Raw genomic sequence first — 22,825 nt, forward strand, 5'->3', positions numbered from 1 at the left:
CCTGGGTTTGATCCCTGGTCAGGGAACAAGAGATCCCACATGCTGCAAGTAAGAGAGCTGCCTGCTGCAACTAAGATCTGCCTGCTGCAACGAAGACCAAAGATCCCAAGTGCCAAACTAAGACCCGACATAGCCAAAGAAATAAGTAAATAAATTAAAAAATAATAATAATAAAAAATAGGAAGTATGAACATCATTGGCAAGTTATTTTTGTGATAAAATCTTGGGGGGAAATGCTACACAATTTTAATATAGTTAAGTATTGATTTGGAGAAGGCAGTGGCACCCCACTCCAGTACTCTTGCCTGGAAAATCCCATGGATGGAGGAGCCTGGAAGGCTGCAGTCCATGGGGTCACTGAGGGTCTGACACGACTGAGCAACTTCACTTTCACTTTTCACTTTCATGCATTGGAGAAGGAAATGGCAAGCCACTCCAGTGTTCTTGCCTGGAGAATCCCAGGGACGGGGGAGCCTGGTGGGCTGCCGTCTTTGGGGTCACACAGAGTCGGACACGACTGAAGTGACTTAGCAAAAAAAAAAATTGATTTACAGTATCTTTAAATTTGCTCCTGACACAATCTAAAAGCTACTTATAACATTGCTAATTTGTGGTCATTATTAAATCTTTTTAAAAACTGAAAAAAATTTTAAGTGTCAAAAAGCATATCTAAGAAAAAAATTTATTCAATGACCTACTGTAAGTATTTTGCTGTACATCGCATCAGACTCAGAGTATATGGCTATGAGTCGAGAGAGAGAGTGAAATAAAAATGGATTCATGTATGTTGAGAGAAATTGTGACGTGCTTCATGAGGTCAGCTACAACTTCTAGAATTTAACTTTATTGATGTTTTAGCTTTGGGTTAAAGTGAGTGTCGTTAGCTTTTCATTTAGGAAGGATTGTCAGTATTTTTTCTAAAATTGAGCTTGCTGGTTTAAAAGTTAGGATTTAGTAGAGTCATCACAAGGATGTGAGAGGTGCACATCCCAGGACTTTTTAAAAAAAAGATTTTTATTGGAGTGTAGTTGCTTTACAATGTTGTGTTACTTTCTGCTAACACGCAGTCAGCCAGCCATATGTATACATATATCCCTTCTTTTTTTGGATTTTCTTCCCATTTAAGTCATCACAGAGCATTGCGTAGAGTTCCCTGTGCTCTACAGTAGGTTCTCATTGGTTTTCTATTTTGTACACAGTAGTATACATGTCAGTCCCAATCTCCCAGTTTAAAACCCCCCTACTCCCCTTGGTATCCATGCATTCTGTTTTTTTCTCTACATCACTGTCTTTATTTCTGATTTGAAAATAAGCTCGTATCATTTTTCTAGATTCCACATATAAGTGATATTACGTGATATTTGTTTTTCTCTTTCTGAGTTACTTTAGTCTGTATGACAGTCTGTAGTTCCATCCATGTCTCTACAGATGACCCAATTTCATTCACTTTTATGGCTGAGTAATAGCCCATTGTGTATATGTACCATATCTTCTTTATTCGTTCCTCTGTTGTGGACGTTTAGGTGGCTGTTGTAAATAGCGCTGCAGTGAGCACTGGGTGCACGCATCTTTTGAATTATGATTTTCTCTGGGTATATGCCCAAGAGTGGAATTTGCTGGGTCATATGGTAGTTCTGTTTTTAGTTTTTTTCAGGAACCTCCATACTATTCTCCATAGTGACTATGAATTTAAGTCATGGGATGTACTGGGAATGTAATGTGAGGAGATGCAGTGTAAACTGTAGCAAAGGAATACTCTGATATAACTGGGCAAGCTTCTCAAGTCTCTTGTAGGGGCATTTGCAAGAATATAGTATTTTTTTCTGTTGACAGTACTTCCTTCTGAACAGTTCAGTTAAATAAGATGAAAATAAAGCTTGGGATTTTGTAATGGTGATAGCCATAGATGCAGTTTTAAAAGGATTAAGTGACATCCAAGATAATATCTATTTTCCCATGAATCTAACCCAGAGGCAATACATTTTCTAGTAGTTTTTCTGTTATTTTGAGTATTATTTTCTTTATACATGGATAGAATTGATGTTTAAGCACCTGTTCTGCTTTATGGCTTTTGTGGCAAAATCTTGGACAAGCCAAAATAGCATTGTTTTATGGCTCTGTGGCACCCACTCTTGTGTTCTTATATGTTCTTAGAAGCATGAGTGCTTTGACTACACTTAGAAACCCATTCGAGGAGAAGGACTTTGCAAATGAACACAATTTCAAGTGAAGTGTGTTTACCCATATTTTTGCCAGGCTCTTACAAACATTAAGCAAAGGAAACTTATCAGATTGAATCTTGAATAAAGAGTTGTATGAACTGCTGATGTCTTTTCTCACGAAACAGTACTAATTTTGGAACTGGGCTTGGAACAGGTACCAGCCTGCTTTTGGTAATTGGTATATGCTGATTAGGAAATAATGTATTGTTTGGGCACTTCAGGTCAGTGTCGACTTGCTATGCTATCTTAAGCACTGGTTCACACCTTTGAAACCTCATGGAAGCCCAAGACCTTAGAGATGGATTGATCATGTAGTTTTACTTTGTAGGTGAAAGTCTGAGACCAGGTTGAACATTTATTCTAGTAATTCTTAAAGCCATGAGGCAGTATAGTCCTGCTGCCGCTGCTAAATCGCTTCAATCGTGTCTGACTCTGTGCGACCCCATAGACAGCAGCCCACCAGGCTCCGCCGTCCCTGGGATTCTCCAGGCAAGAACACTGGAGTGGGTTGCCATTTCCGTCTCCAATGCATGAAAGTGAAAGTGAAGTTGCTCAGTCTGGTCCAACTCTTTACAACCCCATGGACTGCAGCCCACCAGGCTCCTCTGCCCATGGGACTTTCCAGGCAAGAGTACTGGAGTGGGTTGCCATTGCCTTCTCCAGTATAATCCTAGTGGCTGAGAATATAAACCTTGGAGTTTGTCTAGGTTTGAATCCCAGCTGTACCATTTAGCTATATGATCTTTGGGATTTATTATTATTATTCATCTAACAGATACAGATATAGTTTTTTATGTTCCAGAAACTGTTGTAATTGTGTGAGAAATATTACCTTATTAAATCTTCCTAACAGTCCTATGAGATATTATTACTGTGGTCTCCCTTATGCTCCCCCTAGGTGGTTTCTCCATTTTAAGGTGGAGGTTACACTAGAGTTATTGAGAGGATGAGTGGGACTGTATATAGAGAGCACAGTGGCTGGACCACGACAGTGTGCATTCTCTGTTGACTATTATTTTTTCTGAGAAAAGCAACATTTTTGGCAAACTGCTGCCTTCACCAGTAACGTAATGGTTAGACTAGTAGGAATCCTTCCCTGCAGGGTTTTCTAAATGCTTACAGGAACTTTCCTTTTCCTGAAGAATTTTTGAGTTGGTCAAGTAAAGTCTCAGAGCATCTAATTCTCTCTAGACATGATCAGCACCGTTGGGTGTCCTGTGTCTTTGGGGCCAGGTGAGATCTGAATTAGTTTGGCAGGCTGTAATCGATGCGGTGGTTAAGAGCCAGACATGACTGAGCCAGCTGAGCATGCACGGGTGAGGTCTGAGTTACCATGGCTGCTCTGCCAAATCCAAACCTGTATCCAAGGGATTATTGAAGGGTCACAAGTCCTTTTTTTTTTTTAACTTTATTTCAAAATAATATCAAACTTACGGAAAAGTTGCAGAAACAGTACGAAGTTCTGATACCCTTCATTCCAGTTTCCCCAAATGTTAATATTTTATCACATCTGCTTTGTTATATTTTCTTTATATGTACATATTGTTGTTGTTGTTGTTTGTTTACTAGGTTGTGTCTGACTCTTTGCGACCCCATGGACTGTAGCCTGGCAGGCTCCTCTGTCCATAAGGTTTCCCAGGCAAGTATACTGGAGTGGGTTGCCATTTTTTTCTCCAGGGGTTCTTCCCAACCCAGGGATCAAACCCATGGCTCCTGCTTTGTCAGGCAGATTCTTTACCACTGAGCCACCGGGGAAGTCCTTTATATATATACATACATGTATGTAAATACTTAAACTTTCCTGAGCCATTCGAAAAAGTTGCACAGAGTAAACCCTTTTACCCTGAAATACTTGAGTGTGTATTTCCTAAGAATAAGGACTTTCTCTCACCTACCCACAATTCAGTAATCAAAATCAAGAAATGAGTATTGATATAATGCTAATTTTTACAGCTTTTATTCAGATTTCATCGTCTTCATTAATATTCCAAGAAAATCGTCTAGGATCATGCATTATGTTGTCATATCTCTTTAGCCTGCTGTAATCTAGCACAGTTCTGGAGACGTTTTGTCTTTTGTGACCTTGGCATTTTGAAAAGTATGTGCCAGTTATTTTGCAGAGTGTTCATCAGTTGCACTCTGTCTGCTGTGTTCTCATGTGTAGGTTCCTCCATGATTGTGTAGTCTGGGCAAGCGCACCGCAGAAGTGAGGTTGTGTCCTTAGTGTATCATGTCGAGAGTCATATAGTATCTTTTTTCCTATTTTTGTTGATGTTAACTTTAATCACCTATGGTGCCAACCAAGTTTCTTCCTTGCAAAGTTACTATTTTTTCCTCTGCAAATAATAAGTATTTAGTATGAAGATTGGATCTATGTAAATATTTTTTTTTATTATCAAACAGGTACTAGCTTTAGCATCCATTGGTAGTTCTTGCCTGAAATAATTATGGTGGTTGTCAAATGGTGATTTTTCTAATTTCACTATTTCTTTTATATAATTTAATTTAAGAAAGAGCTCTCTCATCTCAACTGTGTGTTTGCTGATTTATATTGGTATGGACTCATGGTTTTCTGTGTTTTTCCATGGTTTTCTGTGTATAATCTGTTGCTATTGTTACTTACTTTGATGCTCAAATTGTACCACATTGGCCAGCGGGAGCTCCTCCAGACTGATCTCTGTGTTCTTTTGACATGACTTTGTTATTCTTTGAATACTTTGTTTTCTGGCATAACAAGTTGTTCCAGGCTCATATTACATTTTACCTGTCAGAGTCCTGAAATCAGCTAGGGACCCCTAGTTCCTTTTAGTGGAGAATGATATTCAGAAGTAAAAATCTAGACTCCAGTGTGTTTGATGGTACTGGAGTAACATTGCCTGTAGGTCGTCTTAAGTGGAAAGAGCTTGAATACATATATCCCCTGTGTAGCCCTCAGCTCGGAGAAGGCAATGGCACCCGACTCCAGTACTCTTGCCTGGAAAATCCCGTGGATGGAGGAGCCTGGAAGGCTGCAGTCCATGGGGTCGCTGAAGTTTGGACACGACTGAGCGACTTCACTTTCACTTTTCACTTTCGTGCATTGGAGAAGGAAACGGCAACCCACTCCAGTGTTCTTGCCTGGAGAATCCCAGGGACGGGGGAGCCTGGTGGGCTGCCGTCTATGGGGTCGCACAGAGTTGGACACGACTGAAGTGACTTAGCAGCAGCAGCCCTCAGCTATATAGAAGATATGGGTATATATGATATCTACATGGTGAGTGAAAGTCTCGATCCCATGGTCCAGGCCAGAATACTGGAAGAAGTAGAGCCGGAAGGGAAAGAAGCTTTTCCCTTCTGCAGGAGATCTTCCCAGCCCAGGGCTCAAACCCAGGTCTCCCACACTGCAGGTGGCTTCTTTACCAGCTGAGCCCAGGGCCATGCGTCTGTATATTTTTACATATTAAAAGTGAGTTCATACTGATAGCTCTCATTCCAGTCTAATAGTATTAATACAAGATTTATTCTAGACTTTGCCTGTTCATATATTTACAATTCTCTTTCTAAAAGTAAAGAAATGTGACTCCTAATTTCCACAAATATTTACTTATTTACTCAATCTGAGGATACACATAAAATAGTTTGGATTCACTAATTTATTTCATTGTGGAAACAAAACTACTAACTAGAGTTCTGTATTCATTTACAGTTCTTTATATCTGTAGCCTAAGGATAAAATTACTAAAAAAAATACTGTGTTCAAATGTTAGGTACACGCCCTTTTAATGTAGTTTGTTAACCCTTTGAAATACAGTTAAGTTCATTTATTTCTAGTTGTGTTCTTTTTTAGTTTTCCCCCTTTTTGATTTTGTTTGCTTATTTGAGTATGTGTGATGGTAGTATTAGTCACTTAGTCGTGTCTGACCCTTTGCAACCCCATGGACTGTAGCCCACCAGGCTCCTCTGTCCATGGAATTCTCCAGACAAGAATACTGGAGTGGGTTGCCGTGTCATTCTCCAGGGGATCTTCCCAACCCAGAGATCAAACCCAGGTCTTTACTTAACAGATTCTTTACTGTTTGAGCCACCTGACAAGCTGTGTGATGGTAACGTAGTTCTAAAGGTTAGAACTAGGCAAAAAGGTATACTGAGAAGTGTAACCCTTACTCATTGCTGCCTCTTACCCATCCTTCCATTGTTCCCATTCCATTTTTACCCACCCTCGGTAAGTGACCAGTATGCCTGGTTTCTGGTTTATCCTTCTGTTTTCTTTTGTACTAATGAGCTGGGCGTACATGTCTGTCTGCTTTCTTTTCTTTTTCTATTTGTAGGACTTCCTATAGTGAGTATTTGGTTCTCCAGTAGGGATATTATACCTTTCAGTCTATTTTTTGGCCTTACAGTGACTCATCAACATGTACCTACTCAGTACATCTGTATAAACACATAGTGATTATACATAACTTGATTTAGGTGTTGTGTTTGGTATATGGCTTCCCAGGTGACGCAGTTGGTAAAGAATCCATCAGCCAATTCAGGGGATGCAAGAGACCTGAGTTCAATTCCTGCGTTGGGAAGATCCCCTGGAATAGGAAATGGCAACCCACTCCAGGAATCTTGCCTGGACAGTTCCATGGACAGAAGAGCCTGGCAGGCTACAGCCCCTGGGGTTGCAGAGTCAGACACGACTGAGCACTCATGCTTGCGCACCTTTGGTGTGCAGTCTCATTACTTTATAGTTACACCATCTTGCACAGTGATAACTACGCTGTAACATTTTTAATTTCTCGTAGAATTCCTTGTTTGAAATAAGGCTAGTTTCTTTCCATTGTATGTAGTGCAGATATTTAATGATTGTCATCATTGCAGATATTTAAATGTGTTTTTGTACATTCTCTTAGGTAGTTTAAACATGGCTGAAATAAAAAGTTTTAAGTTCCCAAAGAATAGTTAACTTTTTTTTTTGCCTGGTTGTATGATGACGCACACCGGTACTTAGTGTCTCTCTCTCTCTCGCTCGCTTGCTCTCTCCCACACTCTCACAGCAACAATAAGAATGTCAGCTTGTCTTCTTGATCTTGGTGTGGGGAGGGTGCTTTCAGTGTGTGTGCTTTCACTGAGTGTGATGTTAGCTGTGAGTTTTTCATAAAGACCCTTTATCATGTCATAGAATTTATTGTTTATTCCTAGCTTTACATGTTTTTATCATGAAAGAGTATTGGGTTTTGTCATGTGCTTTTTCTGCAGTCGTGGAGATGATTGTGTGGGGGATTTTCTCCTTTGTTTTTATTAATATGGCATATTATTTTGATTTTCCTATGCTGAATTAGTCTTGCATTCCTGGGATAAATCCCACTTGGTCTTAGTGCATAATCTTTTTAGTGTACTGTTGGATTCAGTTTGCAAGAATTATATTGAGCATTTTTGCATTTATCTTCTTAAGGGGTATTGGTCTGTAGTGTTTTTATATTTGTCTCATTTTGGCTAGGGAATGATGGCTTTATAGAATGAGTTAGAAAGTGTTCCTTCCTGTTCTATTTTTTTGGAAGCATTTGAGAGTTGGTCTTAATTCTTCTTTAAATGTTTGGTAAAATGCCCCAGTGAAGCCATCTGGTCCTGGGCTTTTCTTTGTTGGAAAGATTTTGCTTAATGATTCAATCTCTTGTTATAAATCTGTGGAGATTTTCTGTTTCTTCTTAAGCCAGTTTTAATAATTTTGTGTTTCTAGGAACTTGTTCATTTCACCTAGATTATTTAATTTGTTAGTGTACAACAATTCATAGTATTCTAATATTCTGTCTTTTTGTATCTGTAAGATCAGTAGTAATGTTTGCTCTTTTTGATTTTAGTTATTTGAAACTTCTGTTTTGTAAGAACAGAACAGAACAAAAAAGTCTAGCTAGATGTTTGTTGAGTTTGTTCATCTTTTAGAAGGACTGCTACTGCTAAGTCACTTCAGTCGTGTCCGACTCTGTGCGACCCCATAGACGGCAGCCCACCAGGCTCCCCCGTCCCTGGGATTCTCCAGGCAAGAACACTGGACTGGGTTGCCATTTCCTTCTCCAATGCATGAAAGTGAAAAGTGAAAGTGAAATCGCTCAGTCGTGTCCGACCCTCAGCGACCCCATGGACTGCAGCCTTCCAGGCTCCTCCATCCACGGGATTTTCCAGGCAAGAGTACTGGAGTGGGGTGTTAGAAGGACTAGCATTTGGTTTTGTTAAATCTGTTTGCTGTCCTTTGTTCATCTCCACTCTAGTCTTTATTTATACCTTCTTTCTGCTGGCTTTGGGTTTACTTTGCTTTTCTGTTTTTAGTTCCTTAAGGTATAAACTTGGGTAACTGAGTAAGATCTGCTGTCTATTTTAATGTAGATGTTTAGAGTTTCAAATTTTCCTTTGAGCACTGCTTTTGCTGTATCCCATGAGTTATTTGTGTTTTTGTTTTCATTTGTCTTAATGTATTTTCTCATTTTATTTTTGATTTCTATTTGGTCCATTTGTTGTATAAGAGTGTGTTGTTTAATTTCCATTTACTTGTGGATGTTCCAGTTTTCTTTCTGTTAGTAATTCCTCACTTTATTCCATTATGGTCAGAGAAGATATGTTGTATGAGTTCGTCTAAAGTTTACTGAGACTTGTTTTGTGGCCTAACTTGTTAGTCTGGGTGGAGTGTTCTATATATGTACAAGTGTTGAACAAATTGTGGTTAATCTGTGTATAACTTATAGTTGATCCTCTGCATCTGTGACTTCTCCATGTCTGTGGATTCAGCCAACTTCAAGCCATATAGTACTGTTGAAAAGCATCTGTGTGTATGTAGACCTGAGCAGTACAAACCCATGTTGTTCAAGGGTTAACTGTCTGTCTGTAGATTAGATTGGTTCATGTTGTTGTTTAAGTCCTCTGATTTTGTACTGATATGCTGTCTAGGTATTCTATCCGTTATTGAAAATAGACTATTGAAGTTTCTGTTATTGTAGAACTATTTCTCCCTTAGTTCTGTCAGTATTTCCTTCATATATTCTAGGGCTCTGTTGTTAGGTGCATATATGTGTTTAATTGTTAGGTCTTCCCGATGAATTGATCCATTTATTATAAATGTCCTTTGTCTCTAGTAAAAAGTTTTGTCTTAAAGTCTATTTTGTCTGATATAAGCATGGCCATTCCACTTTTGATGACAGGTTGCTTGGTATATCTTTTTCATCCTTTTGCTTTCAACTTAAATATGTCTTTTAATCTAAAATGTCTCTTTTGTAGATAGCATGTAGTTGGATTGTATATTTTGGTCCATTCTGCAAATTTTAGCACTTTGATTGGAATACTTTACATTTAATGTAATTACTAGTAGTTTAGGATTTACACCTGCCATTTTGCTGTTTATTGCTGTATGTCTTATTCTTTTTTTACTTTCATCCTTCCATTAGTGCCTTCTTTTGTCTTAGATATTTTCTAGTGTATCATTTTAATTCTCTTTTCATTTTTTTTGCTATATATTTTTGAGTCATTGTCCTAATGATTGCTCTGGAGGTTATAATTAATATCTTAATTTATAATATTTCAGTTCTAATTGAAACTAACCTAATTTTAGTAGCATATAAAATGCTACTTATACAGCTCCATTCCCTCCCTCCCTTCTTTGGACTGTTATTAATATACAGATCACATCTTTAAGCATTGTATGTTCATCAACACAAAATTTTAATTATTATTTATGCATTTGTATTTAAAATCAAATAGGAAGCAGAGTTACAAAGAAAAAATAAACATATGCTGCCTTTTACGTGGACTTGTGTAATGTTACTGATGGTCTTTATTTCTTAATGTATATTCAAGTTATTGTCTAGTATCCTTTATTTAATACCTGAAGACTCCCTATAGAATTTTTTGCAGCAAGTGATGCCAGCAAGTCCTTTCGGTTTTTGTTTACCTGGGAATATTTTATTTTCTCTGTAATTTTCAAAGGATACTCTCTTCTGGATATAGAATTCTTGATTGACACACTCTTCCTTTCATTAGTTTGTCTGTGTTGCCCCACTGCCTTCTGTTCTCCATGCCTTCTGATGGGAAATCAGCTGTTAAACTTTTTGAGGGTACCTTGTATATCTTGAGTTGCTTCTTGTTCTTTCAAGATTCTTAGTCTTTGACTTTTGACAGCTTAATTATGATGTGTCCAGGTAGTGATCTCTGAGTTTGTTGAGCCTCTTGCATGTGTGGATTGGTTTTTCATCAAATGAGTTCAGCCATGACTTCTTTCAGTGTTCTCTGTACTCCTTTCTGTCCCCTCTAGGGCTCTCATTTTGTGTATATTGGTAATCTTGATGGTACCCCACTTGAGGCTGTGTTCGTTTTCTTTCGTGTTCCTCAGACTAGGTCATCTCAGTTGACCTATCTTAAAGTTAACTTATTCTTCCTTCTGCCTGTTCAGATATATTATTGAGCCTTTCTAGTGAATTTTTCATTTGTTTTTACAATTCCACAATTTTACAAATAATTTCTTTTTATTGGAACATAATTCTCATTGCTTTAGTTCTTTACATGCAGTTTCATTCAGGTTTTTGAACATATTTAAACTATCTAATTTAAAATTTTTGCCTAGTAAGTCCAATGTCTGGGCTTCCTCAGTGACGGTTTGTATTTGCTTTTTTTCTCGTTGTGTGTGGGCCATGCTTTCTTGTTTGTTTGCATGCCTAATAAATTTTGGACACTTAATATTTGGCAACCCTGGAAATCAGAGTCTCCCTTCTCCCTTAGGGTTTGTTATTGTTGTTGCCTTTTGTTTACTGACTTTCCTTGAACTTATTCTGTAAAGTTTATATTCTCTGTTAGGTGTAGCCACTGAAATCTGCTTAATGAGCTTAGTGGTGAGCTAATGATTAGACAGATTTCCTTAATAGTCTAGAACAAGTAAGTCTCTTGTTCTTTGCTAAGTGGCTCTGTGTTCATATTAGGGCTTACTTTCAAAACTCAGGCAGTTTCCTTAACTCCTACTTCCCATGTGCTCAGAGCCTCAATATCAGTCAGGATTGAGAGCTGAGGACCTTTTCAGATATTTCCTGAACGTATGTATGTTCAGCCCTGTATGTACACAGTTATATACATATATGTACCCTTTTAGATTCACAGTAAGATGTCAGATTTTCTGCATATCTCATTTCCCAGCTTTGATTAGTTTCTTGTTCCAAATTTTTCACTGCCCCATGCAAGTTCATGGTTAAGCAATTGCTGCTGATTGTTTTTGACAAATGAACCCAGGAAAAGGGTGTTCATACTGGGTTATCTCATGTCAGGTCAAATAAGGACAAGAACTTTCAGACAGGCCAAAAAATGACAGTTCTCTACAAATGGGGCTTTTAATGCATGCCAACCCTGTTTTGACCCCTCCTGTGGCTGCTGAACTGGTGGCTTTCATTGTAATTGCTATCTGTTGATTTTCAAGGCTGCCCCTGAGCTGGGGAGAGGAGGATGGGTATAATACATGCTAAAACACCACATACAGTAGCTGTTTTCCTTGAATAAGAAAAAATAAATGTTCCCTGGATTGTTGCAAGTCTTTGGTTAATTTCCAGAGTACTTAAGTTTGAGTTATTGCCAATGTTCTCATTGCATTAATGGAGAAGATTTTTGGAAGTCCTTACTGTGCCTTTTCCGATGATATCACTCATAATGAAGTATGAATAATAATTTTAAATGTCTTTTATTTTTATCCATGTAGTTATCCATTTCTGGTGCTCTCTATTCCTTTATGTAGATTAAGGTTTCCATCTGTTATCATTTTATTTCTGCCCAAAGACTTTTTAATGTTTCCTTTAGTACAGGTATGTAGATGATGAATTCTTTGAGCCCTGTTACGACTGATAAGGTCTTTATGTCATCTCTGTGTCTACAGTACTTTTGGTTTTGTTGATAGTTGATAATTTTCTTATATTTGTCTGGCTTTGTCATCAGTGCAGTTTAGATCTCATGAATAAGAGTGTCTTCATTGCCGGGTGTGGGCTTCTCATTGCAGTGGTTTCTCCTGTGGCTGAGCACAGGCGCTAGGCTCCGAGCTTCAGCAGTTGCAGCATGCGGGCTCTGGGATACACAGGCTTCAGCAGTTGTAGCTCACAGGCTTAGTTGTTCCATGCATGCCAAAGCTTCCCAGACCAGGGATCGAACCTGTGTCCCTGTGTTGGCAAGTGGATTCTCATCCACTGTATCACTAGGGAAATCCTCCTGAGCTCTTTTGTTTTCTGAAAGTTACTTGGAATAATTAGTATCATCTCTTCCTTGTATATTGATAGAATTCAGTAATGAAACCATTTGAACCTGAAATTTTCTTTGTTGGGGGTTTTTAAAGAAAAATAAATGTAGTATCTTTATCATATAGACAATATATAGAGAGCTAACCAAATTAGCTCTTTGTGACTTCTTTCCGACTGTGCGACTCCTCTGTCCGTGGGACTTTCCAGGCAATAGTACTGGAGTGGATTGCCATTTCCTTCTCCAGCGGATCTTCCCGACCCAGGGATTGAACCCGGGTCTCCCGCATTGTAGACAGATGCTTTACCATCTGAGCCACCAGGGAAGTCTTAACCCAATTATCCTTTTCTTCATGAATGGATATTCCTTTATTATCCCTTTAATGTCTGCTGAGTCTATAGTGAGATGACCTCTTTCACTCCTGATATTGGTAGTATTTGTCTTTTTTTCTTGATCAGCCTGAGAGATTTATCAGTTTAATATTTTAAAGAACCAGATTTTGCTTTTATGATTTTTCTGTTTTTCTGTTTTCAGTTTCTTTGGTTTTTGCTTTTTATTTTTTTCTTTGAGTTTAATTTGTTCTTTTAGTCTTAAGGTGGAAGCCTGCTTCACTGATTTGAAACTTTTCTAATAGAAACATGTTAATGCTCTAATTTTTCATCCAAGCAGTATGTTTTAGCAGCATCATAAGTTTTGATGTATTTTCATTTTCACTCTGTTGAAATTATTTTCTAATTTCCCTTTGACTCATGACTTATGTGTATTATTTAATTTCTAGTTATTTGGGGATTTTTCCAGGTATCTTCATGTTACTGATTTCTAATTTAATTTCATTGTAGTTATAGAACACACTTTGTATGACTTCTGCTCTTTTCAGCTTTGTGTGATCTGTGTTGGTGAGTGGTCTGTATATGTGCTTGACAAGAATGTATGTTCTCTCTTTGTTGGGTGGGACGTCCTACAATGTCATTTGAGTCCGGTTTGTTGATAATGTTCAGGTCTCCTGTGTTCTTGCTGATTTTCTGGCTCCTTGATCTATCTGTCACTAATAGAAACTGTTAATGTGTTTACGTGTGATTGTAGGATGGTCTGTCTCCTTTAATTCAGTTTTTTCTTCATGTACTTTGAAGTCCTGTTGTTAGGTGCATACTCATTTATTGCTGTATTTTCCTGGTAAATTGACTCTCTCATTATTATTTAATGTTCTTTCAAATATTGCTCAGTTATTAACTCCTTGTTCTAAATAAGCACTAACCCATAGATGAAAATTTAAGAAAACAACTGTTCAGTGCTTCTGTTGCTTTTGAGTTTTGTGGATGGTCCCAGTGCTCAGGGACAGGCGTTGGAATCTGAACATGGGACTGTATAAGAGGACTAGGCATGTGCCTAAAAGCCTTGCCCTGGTAGAACTCGGAAGCTGGGGCGCAAGGATTCAGCTTCTGAATTATATGCTTAGCATCTTAAATATATAATTCCTGTATCTTTTATTAAAATCAAATATGGGTGTATGGCAAAACCAATACAGTATTGTAAAGTAAAATAAATAAATAAAACTGAGATAAATAAAATACGGGGAGATTCAACAGCTGTGTGAGCATAATGAGGAGCATCCAGAAGGTGCGATACCAGGCTGAGAGCTGAAGTGCCTGGAGTGTTGTGTTCAGGTCTTTCTGTTTTTCAGGGTTTGTGTTTTTTCCCCTGAATTTTTATTGTGAATGTATTCAAACATGAAAAAATAATACAATGAATACACATATACTCCCCATGTAAATTTAGTGCTTCTTGCTATATACACATTTTCCTCTTCTGTATGTGTGTATATGTATAGACATGCTCACTCTCCATTTTAATAGCTGAACCAATTGAAAGTTGTAGGCATCATAACACGTAACACTTCCTGAAAACTCCATCATGCCTCTGCTTTATGAATAAGACTATTTTCCTGTGTCATTATAATATCATTCCTAAGAAAATTTGAAAGTAATTTCTTAATGACATCTGTTATCTAGCCTTATTTAGATTTATGTAGTTGTCCCACATTGTCTTTTACAGCTTTTTTCCATACTGGGTTCCAACCAAAGTTCATATTTCGTCTCATTTGGTGTAGACCAGTGGTTCTCAACAGGGGACAGTTTTACCCTCCAGGAAATGTTTGGCAGTGTCTGAAGATGTTTTAACTTACTGCTTTAGTCTTTTCATTTCCTGTAAATGAGAAGTTAGGTTTAGAAGTTTAATTAGATTCAAGTTACACGTTTTGGATAAGAATCCTTCATCTTTGTATACTTCATATTGTGGCGCCTCAGGAAGCTACCAGGTCTGGTCGCTTGGTTAAGGTAACAAATGTCAGATGTCTACTGTCTAATTTCTTCTTAGCAGTTTACAATATTGGTGGTGGTCCTCTGACACCTTGTATGTCCTGCCATGATGTTTTAGTATATTTAGTAACAATCCTTACCTGAGTCAGGTAAGGAATTGTAAAGAATGATTCTTTTAAATATGTCATTCTTTTCTTCCTTTATTACCAGCATTCTTCGGTAAGAAAGAGTCTTTCTCCTCTTATTTTTCCCTTTTAGTATTTCTCTTTTTTTTTCCTCTTATTTTTCCTGTTTAGTGTTAGTATTAGAATTTTTATTTACTCAGTATTTAAAAAATTATTTTATTTTTGGGCTGTGCCGAAAAAATGCAAGATCTTAATTCCCTGACTAGGGATTGAACCTGTGTCCTCCACTGGAAGTGGGGGCAGGGCATGGGGCTTAACCACTAGACCGCCAGGCAAGTCCCTGATTTAGTATTTTAAAGTCTGTTTCAGTCATTTTGAAAACTGTTCATGTGTTTTTGTCTGCACTGGGTCTTCCTGTGGCGTTCACTGTGGCAGTCCCGGGTCTGATGGTGGCATTGTGGTCTTCATGGTGGCATCTGTTGTAGTTGTGGCATGTGAAACTCTCAGTTGCGGCATGTAGGATCTAGTTCCCTGACTAGGGATCGAACCTGGGCCCTCTGCATTGGGAGTGCAGTCTTAGCCTCTGGACCACCAGGGAAGTCCCGCAGTCATTGTTCTTGATGCTCCAAAACTGACGCAGATGTTGTCTCCTTCAGACCCTCTCCTTTGTGCCTTTGACATGATCTCATTAATATACTAGTTTTTTGAGGACTTTCTTGCCTTCTTAACAGCCAGCTGTCCCAGTTTTGCTTTGTTTATGTTTTTACCCATTTATCATTTCTTTATTATTATTATTATTATTTTTTACTTTACAATATTGTATTGGTTTTGCCATGCATCAACATGAATCTGCCACAGGTGTACACATGTTCCCCTTCCTGAACCCCTTTCCCACCTCCCTCCCCATACCATCCCCCTGGGTCATCCCAGTGCACCAGCCCCAAGCATCCTGTATCCTGCATCGAACCTGGAGAATGGCATTGAAACATGTATGATATCATATAAGAAATGAATCACCGGTTTTGCTTTAAATTTTCCCAGCTCTGGCCATGGAACTAGCCATTTCTCTAAATAGGGCCTTTTTAGGGGGGAATGGTGTTTAAAACTAAGATCTGGGAGCTGGGTATGCTCATTGCTACTGGGTTGTCCTTGTTTGTAAGTCCCTTTAGTCAACAGAACTATAAAATACTTTTTATTGTTAAATTATAAGTTCCTATTGGTATTTCCAATTCAAAATTAACCTAAGTTTTTTCTTTTTCTTTTATATTTTATTTTCTCTTTAATAAAAAATCTTGCTTTCTATTGATAATAATACTGTTCCTTACTTGCTTCATCCTGCAGTAAGCATCATATGTTTTAAAATTATAGTAATTGGTATTCTTCATTAATTCTTGGTTTCCTTTAGTCTCTAGAATAAAGGTTAAGGTGTCTTGGGAATCCTCTGGTGGCCCAGTGACTGTGACTCTGGGCTTTCCCTGACATGGGCCTGGTTTCAGTCCCTTCGGGAAACTAAGGTTCCACAAGCTGCATGGCATGACACCTCCCAAAAGGTTTAAGACGTCTTTGTGGTGTGTCTCTTGTTCCTTAGGATTTGTCCCACTAAAGATGTATGGTCATGGTATCGTGTTCAAAATGAGCTGGAAATCACTGTATTCTTTGTATGGTACTTTAAATACGTGATACAGTTAGATTAGTTTCTCTGTTCAGTGTTTGGGTTTGCTGCTTGTGTTTTTGGTTTGCTTTTGTTTTGCGAATGTAAAATACTTAAAATTTTTCAAAAGTCAAATCTATATAAAGAGTCTTGCTCTTATCTCTGTTGCTTCTACCACACACACATACATATATATATATATTTCCTAAACAAAATGTATATATGTACTGCTCTCTGTCTTGCTTTTACTTATATATTCTAGAGATCTCTCCATTTGAGTTCATAGGGCTTTTCCTTTTTCTGTACAGTTGCATTGTACTTCATCGTGTGGAGGTATGGTAGTATCTATTAGATTGTTTCTAATACAAATAAGCCTGTAGGATATAACCTTTTATGTTTCATATTTATGGAAGTATATCTTGAAAGTAGAATCCTAAAACCAGGGTTGCTGGCTCAATGAGTGAATGAATAAGTGATTTTCTTAGATGTTGTCAGAGTCCCCCTCCATCTAGGATTCCTTTAAGTGATAATCCTATGGGATCTTAGACTCTTAGCATGTGTAGAAGCATATCTATTTCTGCACAACTCAGTAGCATAATGTGTTGTCAGATTCCTGATTATTTCCTTTCTAAGAGCCAGAGAAATAATTCTAGCATAGTTTTCACTTTGCTTTCTCTTATATCTGAGGCTTGGGGGGCTTCCCTGGCAGTTCAGCTAGTAAGGAATCTGCCTGCAATACAGGAGACCCTGGTTCAATTCCTGGGTCAGGAAGATCCACTGGAGAAGGGATAGGCTACCCACTCCAGTATTCTTGGGCTGCCCTGGTGATAAAGTCTGCCCACAGTTCAGGAGACCTGGATTCAATCCCTGGGTTGGGGAGATCCCCTGGAGGAAGGCATGGCAACCCACTCCAGTATTATTGCCTGGAGGATCCCATGGACAGAGGAACCTGGTGAGCTATAGTCCGTGGGATCACAAAGAGTCGGACACGACTGAGCACCTAAGCACACAGCATAACTGAGGTTAGAAATTTTTTCATATGTCATTTCCTATTTTCCTTTCAAATACAAGGTCACATCTGTTGCCCATTTTTCTGTCACAGAGTTTTCCCTTTTTTCCTTCATTTTTAAGAGTTTCACTATGAGGGAAATCAGCCTTTTGTGATAAAAAGTTGCAGTTATTTTCTCTAGGCTTGTCATTTGTGTTTTGACTCTTCCTGCCCCCATACAAAAATTTATATAAGATTAAATCTGTCAGTCTTTTTTCATTTCTTTTGAAAAGCATTCACTATTCCTAGGTTATAGAGAAACTTATCTGTATTTTCTTCTAGTACTTGTAATTAATTTTTACATGTCGATTCCTGTGGAGTTTATTTTGGTGTGCAATTTAAACTATTGACCCAATTTTATCTTTTTGTAAAAAGCTGTCCAGTTCTGACACTATTTATTAAAATTCCCATTTTTCTCCAATGATTTAAAATAAAATATTTATCGTATACTAAATATCCATTGCATACATGTTTTTTTTGAACTTTATTCTGTTCCATTGATCTAAATAGTCATGTGCTTTACATGCTTCTAATTGTAATGCTTTTATAATGTGCTTTATATTTATAGGACTAACTCACTTATGTTTATTTTTCAGGATTCTTTTAACTGTTCCTCCTTGTTTTTCCATATGTGTTTTAGAATCAATTCATCTAGTATCAGAAAAAGTTTTAAAAAATTATTTTCACTGGAATTGTACTAAATGTGGATATTAACTTTAGAAGAATTGATATCCTTGTAATGTTCATGTCCAAGTACAAGAGATTGTTTTCATTGTTTCAAGTCTACTTTTATCTTTCAGTAGTTTCAAAAGCTTTCCTGAGGTGTTGCATTCCAAGTATTATATCTTTTATGTTTCTGTTATAAACAGGGCCTTTTCGCCCACTGCGTCTCCTAGCTGGACGTTTTATGTATATAAGAAGGCCTGCATTTTATGTTCTGCCACCATGTTAGTTTCTATTTCTTTTTAGCACCAACTTTCTCGTATTTTCCAGTCGTACCATCATATCATCTGCAATTAGAGGTGATTTTCTCCCATTCTGGCCCTTATGCTTCTGTTTCGTTTTGCCTGATTGTGTTGGCTAGCACTTCAATACAGTGTTAAATAGTAGTGGACATTGTGGGCATCCTTGACTTGTGTTTGCTTCCCTCCCTCAAACTGTCCATAAAGTGAGGGAAGAGAAGGTCCCTGCATTCTGAAGAATGTAATACTGGATGAAGCCATCCCCCTCCCCGAGTAGAATGAACCATCTGAAAGTGTCAGTATCACATAAAAGCTACAGTGTGCTGGTGTTAGGTGACCATATTCTTTCCCCAACTTTGTGTAATGTTACCCCTTTTTACAGGTGTGTGTGTGTGTGTGTGTGTGAGAGAGAGAGTTACAACATCTTTAATGATTCATTTAAAAAGTCCTTGAAACATTATGTTGCGGTTAGGCTTTCCTGTGGGCTTCCCTGGTGGCTCAGCTGGTAAAGAATCCACCTCAATGCGGGAGACCTGGGTTCGATCCCTGGGTCGGGAAGATCCCCCAGAGAAGGGAAAGGCTGCCCACTCCAGTATTCTGGCCTGGAGAATTCCATGGACTGTATAGTCTATGAGGTCGCAAATAGCTGGACATGACTGAGTGGCTTTCACTGTATTAGACTTTCCTGCTGCCTGTTTGTGTGCTCAGGCTATTGTAAGGAGGCTTAAACTCTGAGAAACAGCACAGAGAAGTCTATATGACTCATAGACTTCTCTATTTTTTGATTGATAAATCAAAAATTATGTTGATATTTTCCCCCTCAATAAAGGTAGCTCAAACATTAGAAATGATCATATATGCCTTTAAAATTATGCTCCAGATGCTTAATTTTTATAATCTTTAGGATAGAAACATACTCACAGTTCTCATTTTTATTTATTATAAAATTGCAGCATAGAAAGTGGTGTGTCTAACTTAAGTATGCACGCATGTGATCTTCAGTGCCTGATCTTGTATAGGTACTGAGTACTTTGTAAATTGAAACTGACAGACCAGAGAACTGTACGGCCTCTTCCCCTGTGGGATTCTCTTTTGGAGAGGTGGAGTTTCTTGGTTAGCTTTTCCTTTGTCCTACCAGAGCCATTGCATTGGTCATAGTGAAGCTTGGAAGAGATGGATGCATGCTGCTAGAAAAACAGCTTGGCACATGCTTTATTTTGAGTGAACCTTCATAATTGATATGGTACTTCTGTAAAAGCAAGCATACTTGTCAGCTCTGGTAAGACATGGAGTGCCGTAATGAAAAGAGCTCTGGCTTTTGAATCTAGTCATCTGGATTCTAGTCTTAGCTCTTTTTGACCCTCAGCAGTGTATTTATCCTTGTTAGGTTTTCTGTCAAATGTTAATAGTAAGCTGAGCTTATAACCGTCTGAGATCTCTTCCACCTCTAAATCCTCAAGACAGTAGAGCAGATACGGGTATGATGTTGACTGTTGGCTTGTTGATGCTCTTATTTGAGGCATTTTAAGCCCCATATCCCTATTTTTTTTTGACAGTTAGTTACTTTAGGGAATATATGTGTGTGTGTATGTGTATATATAGAGTATTCTAAATTTAAATGAGAATAAAATATTTTACAACTGTCCTCTTAGGCTAGCACAGTCTGTTACAGAAGGTTCTGTAGGATCTATTCTTAATTCTTAAAGTGAGGGGGAAATTTCCTTCATTTTCATGGTGTTAAGACTAATCAATCTAAAATAGGTACATTAACCTAGTTCTGTTCCATGCTGCTTTAAAGTCTTCAGAATTCTTTTAAACAACATTTTTCCCTTTGATGGTGATCTTTTTAAATATTCAGTTTTTTCCCTCAGCCTGTTGTGCTAGGAAAACTGATTCTTTAGGTTTACAGCCTTTAAAGCTATTATTTCTTGAGTCATATCTTGATATCTACAGTACCTATGCTTTATGGCCTCTCCTTCCTTTATTTGAAGAGTCCCAATATTAAATCAGTTTTCAGAAAGGAACCAAAAGCAGGCAAACAATTATAAACATGTTTCACTCTGGATGTCATTGTTTTTTTGCCAATAAGGTATCCAGATGACTTGCAAAATGCATTCAGTTGATAAAAATATTTAAGATTATATTGCTGTTTAGCTCTGAGAAGCAAATCTTTCTTGGGGTTTTACATGTTAGATCTATTTATTTGTCACATCGTGGGAAGAAATGTTGAAAGGTTGCAAGGAAAGATAAGGAGTAGATGAAAAGACTGCTGAGAAGGTGAGTTTTTGGCAAAGTTTTGAAAGTAAATGTGCAATGATAGGGAAAAAAGGATGTTTCCTAAAATAACCTAGATTTTTAAAAAATTAGATTTCTTTATTAATCTTTGGGATCTTGTATGTTAAACCATGGGATTAAATAAACTTAGTATCATTGGTTGCCTATAATTTAAAGGTTTAGAAACAAAGATTTGGGGAATAAGTTGTTTCCTGTCTTTAAATGTATTGTTGGAGCACAGTGCTTAGTTCCAGATACTGTAACTGATACTGAGCATCTCTCTCTTGGCATCAGGAGTTTGAAGTTGTGGGAAGCAAGATAAATTTGAAAGGTTCAGAGTATAAAATGTAATCTAATTGAATACATATATTTGATGTCTTATTTCTTAATAATTGAAAATGGTTGACTTGGTGCAAACATGCTTAGTTGCTAAGTCGATTTCTGTGTTGTAAGTGGACATTTGATAGGCAGTCAGTCGCTCAGTCGTGTCTGACTCTTTGTGACCTCATGGACTGTAGCCTATCAGGCTTCTCTGTCCATGGGATTTTCCAGGCAAGAGTGCTGGAGTGGATTGCCATTTCCTTCTCCAGGGGATCTTCCCGACCCAGGAATCGAACCCGGGTCTCCCGCATTGCAGGCAGACGCTTTACCATCTGAGCCACCAGGGAAGCCCATTTGATAGACAGATATTCTTTATTACTTACGTTTGAGATACAGGAAAAGCAGAGACCTAGATGGAAATAAAAGTAAACTTACATGTCACAAGCATTTATTTTCGGTGATTTACTTTTGCCTAAAGTAATTACTTTGAAACTGTTGACAGCATAGATTTGAAAATGCATTTACAACAGTGATTATCCCTAAGCAGCATAATGTATCATCTGTCCTTTTTATTTGGCTTTATTCGTATGTCTTCTACAGATAGGGGGAGGTAAAATAAAACCCTATATTTGTAAGGAAGGCATTTTACTTTCTTTTTGCAAACTGTTTTCCACCTTTATTACAAGATAGTTTTTCTGTTGGGTTCCTCTCTTTGAGAGCCTATTTGGCTTTATTCGTATGTCTTCTACAGATAGGGGGAGGTAAAATAAAGCCCTATATTTGTAAGGAAGGCATTTTACTTTCTTTTTGCAAACTGTTTTCCACCTTTATTACAAGATAGTTTTTCTGTTGAGTTCCTCTCTTTTGAGAGCCTTTTTGTTTCCTTCATTTAAGTACCAAGATTGTGGAGGTTTCTTGTCTTTACTTTTGCCTTGCTCTTCTCTCACAGTGATAGAGTTATACCGATTTTCCCTCTGGTACATTTAATACATATGATATTAGACAGTTCTCTGGAACTATTCAAGTAGACATGAAATTTTACTCAAATAAGTATTTATTTGAGCATTGAGTTAGATATCTATGATGCCTTATCTTCCACTCTCTGCTCAGTAAACTAATAGTGTTGTCTCTAAACTGTTTCTGACTCATCTAGAGGTTAATGTAGCAGAAAATAAAATTTATCTTCAATTTTACCTTGTGGAATCATTCAGGGGTGGAATGTCATTATCTGACATATTTTGAACACCTTTTGGGGAATAATGCTTAATCTGCATCTGTCTGTATTATTGAGAAGATACAGGGAAAAGTCAATAGTATGGATTATGTTTCTCACATTTGAGTTGAACCTGATATGAACACCTGATATAACATATATAGTGTTATCCTTAGTGGGCACTCAGTAAATACTCGTTCATTAAGTAAGGAGACGGGTTCTGTATTCAGCTCTGCCACTTAATAGACAGTTTTCCTTCTTCTGTACGTACTCTTTTAGAACTCAACTGGTTTGCATCTCACTAAGACAAATTAGAGAGCCAAATAATACAATGGGTCAAAATACTGAGTGTTTTCATATATATGGAATCTAAAGAGATGGCACTGGTGAATTTACTTTCAGGATGGCAAAGGAGAAACAGACATAGAGAACAGACCTGTAGACCTGGGGGGAGGAGAGGAGGGAGAAGGGAGATGTAT

At 37.8% G+C, this 22,825-nt stretch overlaps 1 protein-coding gene across 4 annotated transcripts in view; it reads left to right on the forward strand.

Annotated features, from left to right (window-relative positions):
• UBTD2 (ubiquitin domain containing 2) overlaps positions 1 to 22,825 on the forward strand; it is a 63,209-nt gene that overhangs the window by 19,935 nt on the left and 20,449 nt on the right. Inside the window, exon 2 of one of the 4 annotated variants that reach the window (XM_086362204.1) lies at positions 3,792 to 3,861. The exons of the other annotated variants lie outside the window; for them this stretch is intronic. The gene's annotated coding sequence lies outside the window, so the exon portion shown is untranslated. The remainder of the gene's footprint in view (positions 1 to 3,791; positions 3,862 to 22,825) is intronic. 4 annotated transcript variants of the gene reach the window in all.

This window comes from Bos grunniens, chromosome 20 (assembly GCF_055505025.1).
Source record: "Bos grunniens cultivar Pamir isolate PY7600 chromosome 20, Bosgru_T2T1.0, whole genome shotgun sequence".
Taxonomy (NCBI): Eukaryota; Metazoa; Chordata; class Mammalia; order Artiodactyla; family Bovidae; genus Bos; species Bos grunniens.